The 13,098-nt window shown below is 37.3% G+C and overlaps 1 protein-coding gene across 4 annotated transcripts in view; it reads right to left on the bottom strand.

Moving 5' to 3' along the window:
* LOC135710631 (uncharacterized) overlaps nucleotides 1-13,098 on the bottom strand; it is a 52,402-nt gene that overhangs the window by 37,897 nt on the left and 1,407 nt on the right. The gene's annotated exons all lie outside the window — the stretch shown is intronic.

Here is a 13,098-nt window from a genome sequence, read left to right as displayed (position 1 = left end):
CGTGATTGAGTGTATTCGTTATAGCTACACTGTTAAAATTGTTTACTTTGTAGCTTTCCATTTGACAGTTAATATCATTAATATTTATATTAAAAACTATAATAATTACTAATTTGAGCAATTTTTACGCCAAATATTACTTCAGATCAAGTTGTACTTCCCCTAGCAAATACTAAACGATGATTAACAGAAAATTAACTTAAATTTGAGTTCATATATTATTACTCAATAGATGATTAAATTTGACCCATCGCCGCTTTTCTGATTCACTCAACGGTAGACCTCAAATGATAGAACCCAACGGTGAGTTTTTTAAAACTTAATTGCGAGTATTTTTTTTTTCTTACCGTGTAGATCTGACGAAGACACATCGTAGTCACCTTTCGGTGTCAAGTTGGTAAACAAGCAAATCAGTGCATGAGCTTTGCATGACTGTCTTGTAACGAAAGTACCTACGTACGTTTTTTCGTTTCTAGTAAGCAGTTGAAATGCGATGTTATGCAAAGTTTTGCAGCTACACTGTAAGTGCACCGGTAAAACGAAGCTTATTTCACTTCCCGAAAGATCGCTTCATGCGCCAGATCCGGAAACAGCAATTCCCGGTAGTACCAAGATGTCTTGTGCACATCGGTGAAACAAAATTGTGTACACTGGAAATCCAATCGATTTGCCTGAATGTCATGATATTCAATCTAAGCTGATCAATTCATTAATTTCACATCCAGCGGCGATTTGATTTGTTTTACGTCGTTTTACGTCGATCTTGTTTTCCGTACTGAGCAACAATGCTACCGACGCCAGGGAGGCAGCTCCCACACCTGGACCCTACCTATCGACCCATCATCTCATGGGGGAGGGCATGATCAGAGATTTTATGCCTCAGAAAATCCCGGCGGCGCCGACTGGGATTGAACCCAGGCCTTTTGGGATGAGATGCAGTCACGCTTACAACTACACCACCGGCGTTGCAATAATTCTTAGTATGGAATAAAGATATTTTTTGACATGTCATGTGAGAGAAACTTCGCAATGTTGAATAACAGAACTCTAATAAACATATACCTCCAAATTTATTGTGAAAACTGGTTTAAATCGATTTAATTATTAGTGTACAGAGCTGTAAAGTGTTATACGCTGATTTCATGATACAAGAACAATGTAGCAAAATGGTTCTTGAATCTTGTAAACAGCTTACAATTCGTTACAACTTCCTAGTTAGTTTGAAATTGCATTAGAGGCACCGGAAATTGATCTTTTTCGATTGAATAATTTTCAATTTTTGATTTGAAATTGGGTGCTAGGGGAAATGGCTCTAATGTTGGCCTATGGATCTTAGATTGGGCCCATCGCAAAATATCTGATATTTATCAATTTTATCTAGATGAACACGTCATTGGGACGGTACTAATGGATATTTTTGGTCGTAATTGAAAATTTAGTCGATTGCTGAACTTATGTGTGGGCCCAAATTAGGGGCATTTAGGACGACATTACATCCTTACATCCATTTCCCCTATTATACCAATTGTAAAAATAACACCTACAGTCAAGATTTTTATAATGCGGATTTGCCGGATTCCTATAGTATTGATGCTACTGGATTACTTTAGTGCGGTCCATCCGACATTAAGGGGTTACGCCTACCTGCAAACTTTCAAAAAATCGATTTTTTTATTGTCCTAATCGAAAGTATATATAGTCAAGAATATTTCCTCAAAAGATCAAGTTGATCCGATGAAAATTGTGAAAGTTATGCGACGTACAAAAATATTCACTAATAGTGGACTAAACCTAACTTGAAACTTTAAACGCGATTATCTCGGAATCATATTTTCAAAACCGGTGCCAAAAATTTCTCGAAATGTATACACAGAAAAAAAATCTGAATTTTAACTATCGCGTAAAATCTCCCTTCGTTTAATGTTGAGCTATACTTGACATAAACAGCGAAATCGTTTACAAGTTTGCATACAATATTGCTAATTTATACGATATTACGCTAAAATTTACACGAAATATCGCGTAAATTTATGCCAAATCTAGCGTTAATTTTATGTGCGTTATATCTCGCAGAAATTTACATGAATTTTTCGAACGGTGTACATTCGATTCGTCCGATTCGTTTTGATTTATGTTCAGTACAATTTTGTGCAGTCCACGATCGTTCGGATTTCGTCTATCATTTAATTTCGATTGTTTACAGCCGATCAAAGACACATTTTAAGGATCAAAAATCGGCACTTCAACTTTGCAAGGCCGCCATTTTGTCAAAAAAATTTAAAAAAAAAGCCGAACGATCAAGGACTAGTTTAACACATGCTTAACGATTTGGCATGGTTTTTTTTTTATTTCAGATGATTACATCACAAACCGCAGTTGGCACCGCAAAAAGCGTTTTTTAGAACATCGTCCTCGGGGAGCAGCCGTGCGGGGCACCAGGACCTCGTTTTTACAGCATCGACTGATAAATGTACCATTCAATGTGTGTTCAATAAACGGCAGAAAACCGATTTTCAATATGTTGCGTCGTTTTCGAGAAAAAAAATCCAAACTTTCGCTTTTTTTTCGGTCTTGCAGGTAGGCGTAACCCCTTAACGAATACACGTACCATATGGGATTTGAGCTAATTGGGACCAAACACTAATTGTACGGCAATTTGAAGAGATAACTTCCTGATGTCTTTGGAGTAGTTGTTAAGCAGATAGTTGGCCATCTTATGGGACGAGTCAGTTTCCAGGAGGACACAAGTCTGGTCCTGTGGAAGATCCGGAACATCCGAAAAAGTGGTCAATTCATGAAACTGACCTATAGTTCCACGCTCTTTTAGAAACCACTCTTTGATGTCTTAACATAATAAAATCGGAGGAATGACAAGACAATTGGTACTGAGGACCACGGGTTTGTCCGCTAAAAGATCCGGCACATCCGTAAAAGTGGTCAACGCATGAAACTTATCCTAGAGCTCCGTGTTTTTTTTTTAGAAACCACTCATAGACATGAATTCGGAGTTGTGTTCGGAATATGAACTCGGATACTACGGAACGGTTTACCGGAAGATCCGTAAAAGTGGTGAATTCATGAAATTGATCCTAGAGCTCCGTGTTTTTTTTTTTAAACCACTCATTGGCGTCTTATCACTATAAATTCGAAATTTTGACCATAAAATTCAAACTGAGGACCACGGGATGGTCTACTAAAAGATCCGGAACATTCGTAAAAGTGGTCAATTCAAGAAACTGATTCTCCGAGGTTTTTTAGAAAATAATTAATAAACATCTCATCATAATGAATTCGGAGTTGTGTTCGGAATATGAACTCTTGAGACTATAGGATGGTTCACCGGAACATCCGGAACAAACGTAAAATTGACCACTTTGTCAAGCAGTTTTGGTTTGACTGTCTACCAGCGATAATTTCTATTTTTTTATGAAACGCACAAATGTTGGCTACTTTTCTCGTGGTTCTAGAAGAAAAAACCTCAAAATAATGTTTTAATTCCAAGTTCGAGTGGTATTAAACGTCATTTTAACTGCTCGAATGATGTGGTTAATTAATCATATTGTCGAGCAGTTTTGGGACGACCTTCTACCAGCGATTTTACGGAAATGAAACAATCAATTCCAGATTTTTCAAGCATTTTACAAATAAGACTCTATTTTCTCGAGGTTGTAGAAGGAAAAATATTAAAATATTGTTCCACGTTAAAGTTCGAGTGGTAGGAAACGTCATTTTAAACTGCTCGAATGATGTGATCCATTGGTCAATTCATGAAATTGATCCTAGAGCTCCACGGTTTTTTTTTAGAAACTTCTCATAGACGTCTTATCACAATAACATCGGAGTTTTGACCAGAAAATTGATATTGGAGACCACGGGATGGTCCACCAAAAGATCCGGAAAATCCGTAAAGGTCGTTAATTAATTATTAATTAATTGGAGCTCTGTGGTTTTTTGCGAAACCACTCATAAATTAATATGAATAATAACTCAATAAGACGATACTTTCAAATGGCTTATTTATTAAATTTTAATGTGGTGAATTAAAACTACAAACATTAAAGATAGTGCGATTTCTGGCCGATCTTTTTTATGTTAGTGAAATTAGGGTGGTTCACAAAATTGGTGATTGGAAAATACAAACTTTTTATTATTATTTGAGATTGGCCTATCTAAATCAATGTTCTAAAAAGTTGTAGAACAATCAATTCGACACAACTTTGCCCCAGACACCAAATTTATATCTCTTATGGCTCATGAGTTATGATTATGTTATAAAAGCAGGTTAGGGTGGCCGTTAAAAAAACAGATGTCTTTGAATATCTTTTCATATGTTAATTTCTCGTAAAAACGTTGTTTTGGACACATTTAGAACTTATGATGATGCATATTTTTGCTGAAGCAACCAGGTTGCTATCTTTTTTATAAGAAAATTAATGGCGATTATCTTCGAAAAAATAAAAAAAATGTTCTATTAAATTGTCAATCTCTCTAAATAGTGCAAACCAATTTACAAACTTTTGATTTCATTTGAAAGAATGTGAATTTTCTTTCTTGGCGAAAAAACTGTGATAGCTTTTTTTTTTTAATGTATTTAATTTAATTTAAAAAAAAATATTTTTTTTAAATATATTTAATTTAATTTAAAAATATATATATTTTTCTTTTTTGCAAAAACCAGTCATATCTTTTCAAATAAAGGAGATATCAACTTAGTTGCTGCAGTTGCTAGCTATCTCCTTAACCGATCAGACGTACCATTCTCGCGTGGGTATGCAAAGTAACGAAGTAGCCAGAAGAATCGCTTCAGCTCATCACCTGAAGCATTTCATGGAGTATGAGGGAAAAAAACTCGATGCTTTTTTCAAAAACACATTTTTGCATCTCAAAACAAAGAAAAACCTTCTGGGAAGGAAAGGGTTAAGTTGCTTTAATTTTAAAAGCTCTTGACTGAATAATGAAAGATCAATATGATAACAGAATTACGTTGGGACAATTTAAATCAAAATGAGTCTTCAGTGTGATAGGGACAGTAAATTTTATTATCGATTTACTTTCATTTTGTTAACCTCGGATATCTAGACGAAAGATTATGATTACTTTCCCAATACATAAAATCTTTCTAATTTTTGAGAAACCATCCAGTAATCAAGTTAATTCAGTTTCCCCTATTGGTGGGTCGTGAATTAATGATTTTTTATCTCTAAAAGTTACTAACAATGAACCAAAGTTTGAGAACCGTTGATAAATTAATTTTGGTAGGCAATGAGAAGTTGATTTAAAAATGCTATGAATAATCCCAATATTAGGAAAACATAGGCCGATATTAGCGGTATGAACCCTATTTCCATCCAGCAATTATTTATATTTATAGAACGTCGGTGTGTTTTCGGTCCATTGTGATCCGAATTCACTGCCCTGACATATAATAAACAAACTGCATCAGTATAGCAGGTGTAAATGTACAACAATTACTGACGCAGTAGGTACTTCTTATTGATACGAGCGAATCACCCAGTCTCTCTGACTGAATTGACCTTTAAATCTTAAAGAGAATTGTATCAGCTCTAAAAACAGAAACACCATCTTCAGTAACGATGACTCAGCTACACAAATGGCATGCAGAGGATTACTCCGTTGGAAATATGCACCAGTTCATGCAAGGTCGAAACCAAGTGCTACGTGTGCATAAATCCAAGTGACTGCTAACAATAATGATGACGACATTCTCGTTAATTTTAGCTGATTGAACCATCCAGTTAGGTAGCTATCATTCCGAATGATCATTTGATATTCTGGAGTAGGACTCGTTTTGCTGTGTACCGATAGCTGTTATCGCGAGACTAAACAACGAGAGCATGGGGAAGCACCAGTAGAATTTTGCCAGCATATTGATTGAAGGTCAACCGCTTCTCTAGAAACAAACGGGTAATTGGCGGAATCGAATCAATTTTAAAAGGCGCGGGAAAACAAACGCTGCACCAGTCGATGCTAATTTGTAATTCATATTAAGCAAGGTATCAGTATTACTGGTCTGGGCCGGACTCCGGCTTTGAAAAAGAGGCATCGAATTTGAATAACAGTGCCGCTCGGAATTGGGTGTAACTCTCGATAGTGCATAGACCGTGTCAAACTGAGCAGAATCAACTTCCCGACTCTGATGCCGATGGAGAGATGATGTCATCAACCAAGTTAGTTTGCTGGATGGGGAAGGTAGAACGAAAAGCCCAACAAAGGACTTGCCTGATAGAGTAGGTAGATATGGTGTGGTGTGCTCGATTTTTTTTCCACGTAGCTGAGCACAAACCAACGATGCAAGTCGCGTCATTGAGAAAATGAATGTCATTGTCATTGGCAACTAAAATTACTTTGTGTTACAAACCACCGGTTATTGTCGTGTTTATTATATAAGACTACCATAGTATAGGAGATTAACGCTTATTCTAGAGATTGAAGCAGATTCTAACGGCGACATTCTAAATGAGATCTATTATAAACAGATTAACATTAAATCATGTTTGAAAAATGGCTTGGACATTATATAAACAGTAAACCCTTGTTGAACGTGGCATGCTTTTAACGCGGGTTTGATGAATGCTATAAAAGATATAATTCATACATACATACTTCCAATTTTGATGCTCGTGAATGCTATAGAGGTATTCGGGATAAGATGGACAGTTGCTTATTTGATGGCTTAACTATTGAATAATAGGTTTCTTGTCACCACCACTCTTAATTTAGGTTATTTAATACATTCCAGAATATCCTACTTGTAACGGGAGCTGTCAAATTTAAACATATGAACAAAAACATAGGGTCATTCCTTTAGCAGTGAAGTGATGTAAATTTCAGTTTACGATTCCTAAGGTTGAAAAGCACAAAAACAGTAAAATGCTTTTTTTCTCCTTTTTCACACCTGGACCCTACCTATCGACCCATCAACTCATGAACCGGGGATCAACGGCTTTACTTCCCTTCCGAAGGAAGGCGTGATCAGAGATGTTATGCTTCAGAACATTCCGGCGGCGCCGACTGGGATTGCCTGCTGGGGTGAGAGGCAATCCTGCCTGCTGGGGTGAGAGGCAATCCTGCCTGCTGGGGTGAGAGGCAATCACGCTTACCACTACACCACCGGCGTCGCTAGAGTAAAATGCTGACATTCCCAAGTAATATTTTAAGTTTTATGAAATACCACAAAGCAACTATAAAACAACATTCATAAAACTCTGGTCAAGGTTATTTTGTCATTAATGCATCCACCAAAACCTCATTAAGGCTAGAATATGTCTAGTTGGTTCTGAAGGGTGTATTCTCGAAGCTCTTCAAGATTGATTTACTGCAAAAAGTTGTATGACGAACGCGTTGAGAACCATTTGAAAGCTACAACAAAAGCTATTTAGCAATAATAAAAACCCTTCCCGAGCCATTTCTCCTAGCTACTTGCTAAATCCACTAGTAAAGCATCAATCAAGATAGAAAAGGATTTATGAATCCGATCTTATCAAAATAATTAAAATAGAAACTGATGGTATAAAAATCTTGTTAAATATCCAACTTTATTACAATAGTTCTCATCAAGTGGCCTAGTTTTAAGTGCCTTATTAAATGTTATGTGAAATCTAAGTGAAAACATCGCACAGTGCGCTGTGGGATCCAGTGTTCTTCCAGGCGGTTTTCTCCCGATTTCCGTTCTACAAGTTTTTTTAAATGTATATAAACATTTTTCTCAAAAATGTATTTTTGTAAATTATGATTTTTTTATATAAAAAAAACACACAGGAAAAAAATAATTCTAAAAAAATACTTTTTCGTGTTTGCACTGAACGAAATCTCAGCAGATGAATTTCATCCCAAAGCGGATATATTTTTTCTAAATTAGAAAAAAAAACATTGTTGGTGCCAAGACTTTTTTAGCGGCACCGGTGGTGTAGTGGTAAGCGTGATTACCGCTCACCCCAGCAGGCCTGGGTTCAATCCTAGTCGGCGCCGCCAGGATGTTCTGAGGCATAACATCTCTGAGCACGCCTTCCTTCGGAACGGAAGTAAATCCGTTGGTCCCCGGTTCATGAGTTGATGGGTCGATAGGTAGGGTCCAGGTGTGGGAGCTGCCTCCCTGGCGTCGGTAGCATTGGTGCTCAGCACGGAAAACAAGATCGACGGAAAACAAACCAAGAAAAAAAAAATACTTTTCCTAATTAAGCGAGTTAAACTAAGTATGCTATTATAATTTTTTGCAGTGCAGGTATGAAAATGTACAACATTGTTTGCCGTGTTTCTCGAAAACCATCAAACCGCATTGGACTCATTAACCTCAAAACGAAAAGTTCCATGATTCCATAGAGAGCTATTGAATATTTATGGAATGGAACATTTTCCGATGAATACGGTCATTCATTGATATTGACACGTGATAATTGAAAAGTTAACAATCATTGGGACTAAATTGAGCCTGTTGATGTTGACAAATAAATATATGAAGTAACTGACCTATCTTGTGCCACCTAACCATACTTACAATGTTTAGTTATCATCAATTCATTTATGGTGAATTTGCCATACTGTCACTAAATTTCAAGTTCAGGGATATATAAAAAAATGGCCAAAAACCGTAACCAGGTGTGTACCTAAACAAGTGCCAAATTATACAGCTTTTCATGCAGACACGACTAAGATCGTCATCAACAGCAATGACATCACTTCGCATGCTTTTTTTAAATCGCTTATAGGTATACAGCTAATTCGTTTATTATTCAGTTCCAACCTGGATCGGGTATCAACATTGGATCTGCTCAGGTTGAGCTTTGCACTGAAAAAACGTTCAGTTTCGCACTGGGTTGAAACTGGTTACAACTCTGATAATAAACGAATTCGCTTTTAGTCATCAATGACTGAGTAAAAACCATGGGATATACCATTTGTTTACGGCCAACCACGAGATGCAGGAAGTAACCTTCACCTGTTGGCACTGCGGCACTTGTTCATCGTTTTGATGACAGACTCAATGTGAATGGCGTTCGTATTAGTAATGACGCCACACTAGTCTATACATGTTAGCGGATGAAAGGAATTGAATGAACTCACGCTTCCTCTCTCTACTACGTATTCAAATAATATACATATAAAATTAGCTCACGCTGAGTCATAGCAATTCGTTTATTTATTCATAATTGTATTGATGAATTTACGTTACGGTGGTCCAGCAGATGGAAATGATGGTTCATTGCCTTTAGCGAACAATTATGCAAAATATCTGAGAGGTAAAACCAATTTTTTTTTTCACTAATTGGCCTGGAATTGCTTCTTAGTAACTTTCCCATGAATTTCATACCGATGACATTTAACACATGGACGTATCCGAGGAGACCCTCCTAATTCAGTAACAAAATAAATTTCCGCAGTTTGCAAAGTAAAAACTTTCAACAATTGTATGCTCCAAAATTGCATCGAATTTTCTCCGAGTTTTTTTTTTGTTCGAGACAAATAGACACAATTAAGTTATTAGACTTTGAAAAAAGCGGCGCCGGTGGTGTAGTGGTAAGCGTGATTGCCTCTCACCCCAGCAGGCCTGGGTTCAATCCCAGTCGGCGCCGCCAGGATGTTCTGAGCCATACCATCTTCGATCACGCCTTCCTTCGGAAAATTTCAACAATTTAAATAATATTTAATTGAACTTGTATAAACTTACACTCACTCAATATTGGTCGGTAAATTCTCCATAACTAATTAGTTCATTTACTTTTGCTGGAATCTCGGCAAAATATCTATTTGTTAGCTGAGATCTCTGTTAAAGTCTCAGCTAACAATGTCTCGGCAATTGTTTGTAGCGTGCCAGTGCGGTGTTACTCCCAGCACTGATGAGACCTCTATCTCCAAGCCTCATGGTCGGCACACGCTCGTGACAATTCCGCGAACAAAAAAAAAACACTCAATGCTGGCTACGGATAAAACTCCTACTTTATTCGCTTCACACTTCACGGACAGTCTAGAATCTGACGTCTTCCACTTTCATAATTGCCTACTCCTACTAGCACTACTCTTCATTTTGTATTCGGGGCCCCTTCACCTTCCACTGTCGTCGTCGTCGTTCCTCTCCTTCATCTGGTACCGCATCACCTTCTTGGACCAGGGGTGAACGCCTCTACCTGTCCCGTACGCCCCTCGAGTATGGTGATGGACTCGAGGCTTCAACGAACCACAAGGGTAAGTTAGCTTGCCTGTATTGGTGTGGCTCACTGTAGCTGTGGGATCAGGTTCACGAACTGCGATTCGCCACCGGTGTTCGGCGTGGTCGACTCCGAAAAAATACGTTAATACCGTAAACGTTACGGTAAAACCGCGAGGTCCTGTGGGCGCGATGGAGAATTCGAAATGGGTGTTAGCGATTGACATGATCTCACTAGACAACGGTCGGATCTGGTTCGTAGTTTTTGGTGACGGTAAGTACCTGGATGTCCAATGGTACGTGGCAACTTCCTCTACAACTCCTTTAACCTTTCAACTTATCTCACTTTAGCTTTAGTTCTCATTAAAACTATTAATTTTTAGCTTAGACTTTCACTTTGTGACCGTAGTCTCTAATGATCACCAGGCTTATGAATGTGCCGCTTGGTGAAAGATGACTACGCACCGTGACCGTTGAACCGTCGTACGTGCCACGAATTCTCCACGCAATGACCCCCATATGTGCGTCCATTCATCACTGCACACAGCGTCCTCTAGCGGTGGCTAGTGGCATTGTCCTACAATTTATAGGGAAGTGTCTCCTAATGGCTGCGTTCGTTCTGGGACGTTTACCTTTTGCAAACATTTAAACCTTTTCTTGGAATTTAATTACAAAATATACGAATACTCCACGCGATTAATCTCACCAATCTTGGACGCAACACTTACACTTGGCCGTTGAAATCTTGGAATTTAGAATTAAGTGTCCAATACGAACATGAAGAGAATTATGATGAGAATTGGAATATTTCTAAGGGCTTCCTGAAGAATACTACTAGGTAATTGTGGAAAGTATTTTTTTTTTAGAGATTTCGAGGTTGATTCCAAGTTAAATCTGAAAATAATTCCATGGCCTTTGGGATGAGAACTTTAATGGCATTCTAAAAGAATTCGAAGGAAGTTATAAATAAAATTACATTATAGTTCTATTTATTTATAGTTCACCGCCATCAACCACATAGTCGTACAGACTGCTTAAAATGACTTAATCCAATTCTTTATAGACTAATTTACTTATGTTGAATTCAAATAGGTACATGGTAGGCTTCATTGAAGGCTCAGCACCAAGGTTTACTGATTTCTCAGCTGGCGGGCAGGTACATTTAAGCACATATTCTGAAATATACTGTTACAGTCGATGATGCCGGTTAAAATGTCCAAGTTGTACAACCTGAGCATCAACCGTCTGCTCTCTAAAGTTTGCATTCCAACTGACGAAGCGTTCGATTCGTTTGACATGAACATTATGATATGGAGTCCAAACCTTTACGGTATATTCTTTTACACTTCGCACTAATAAGCAATACAGTGACTTCAAAGTATAAACGTCGTCGAAATGAGTTGTATTACGGCGTATGAATCCAACCATCGCATACGCTTTAGCAACTGTTAATGAGATGTGTTCATGAAACCGCAACTTGCTGTCAAGAACGACTCCTAGATCCTTGATCGAATTGACTCTTTCTAATGGTGAGAGCAGTTCAGTAGTCTTTCACAATTGGAAACCGAGTAGTTCTGAATACATGAGGAGCAGAAGGAGAAGTTCAGATGAAATACAAAGGACATTCTGGTTGATTGTCTTTATTAGGAGATTGTTAGCCCGAGGCTAACCAGGGAAATGTTTAGCATAGAAACTTTAAGCATGCACAGCTAAAAAAGAGTAGTGTAAATTTCCGTTACTATGATGCTCATAAATGGAGCGTCATAAATCATACAAATTTACATTATAAATCGTGTAAATTTATGAGACATGTCATGCAATATTCCATATATTGTATGCAACTTTTCACCTTTGTTTGCAACATTTCTTGCAAGCTGCTAGTTTACGTGAAAAGGAAGTTTACATGCATGAATGTTTGCATGCATGGATGTTTACATCACCAGTAAAATTCGGATTTTTTTAGTGTGTGGTTCCAAAAATTGTTTCATGATAATTTCAAAGGAATTTTGATCATAATTCCGAGAATATTTCCTAACAAAGTTCACAAGGATTCTGACATGAATTCTAATATAATTGTGATAAAAAAAATCCAAGGGAATCCTAAGGTAGATATCACACTTCCAAAAGTATTCTAAGAGGAATTGCTTTGGGAATGCTGAGGAGTAATAGTTATGGGCAGAACTGCAAGGTAGACTCTGAATTCCCAAGTAACAATGTTGGTTTTATGAGGGTTCTGTAGAGCATGATTTGGACTTGTAGAATGCTTTAAAACCTGGATAAAACTTGCAATGCTATTTGGGTTATGATGAGGATTCCATGGGGATTGTAAGAAGAATTCCAACAGTATTTTGAAAAAAATCTCGATTTTGGAAAACAAAAATTTGATTTGTTTTTTTTTTATATTCTTTAGTAGCATTTTATCAACCAAAAATTTACATGATTCACTTTGGATGTACCTATTTATTCATATTGCAAACCCATTTTAGCACTCAATTGTGACACGTTGAAAAAAAATCGAACCCGTTCAAATTTGGTACTGGGTTTGATTTTCGAGTGGATTTTGGAAATAATGTTTTTTTGCGCCTTGTGATCACATTTTTTAATAAAAGATTAACTATCAATAACACACTTACAAAATAATACCGAACTCAGTTTAATTTCTTACCGAATCTCTACGGGTACCAACGAGAAACCGAATAAAATAGTATAAATTTGACAGATAGAAACGAAGGCTGACCTTGCATCTGCATTCGAGGTTGAAATCAAACCGAGTTCGGTATTATTTTCTAAGTGTGAACGTCTTTGACATAAAGAGGACCCATGGTGGTACAAAATCAACGAAATCATAAATTAAATTCAGAAATAAAACCGTTCGATTATGGCACGGTTCGACTTTGGCAACACTATATTTTCGGGCTTGTTGTCAAAATCGAACT

This window comes from Ochlerotatus camptorhynchus, unplaced genomic scaffold (genome assembly GCF_037179485.1).
Source record: "Ochlerotatus camptorhynchus isolate MF236.1 unplaced genomic scaffold, CSIRO-AGI_Acam_v1.1 ptg000394l, whole genome shotgun sequence".
Taxonomy (NCBI): domain Eukaryota; kingdom Metazoa; phylum Arthropoda; class Insecta; order Diptera; family Culicidae; genus Ochlerotatus; species Ochlerotatus camptorhynchus.
Note: the sequence above shows the minus strand (reverse complement) of the source record. Positions and strands in the feature narration are given on the sequence as shown.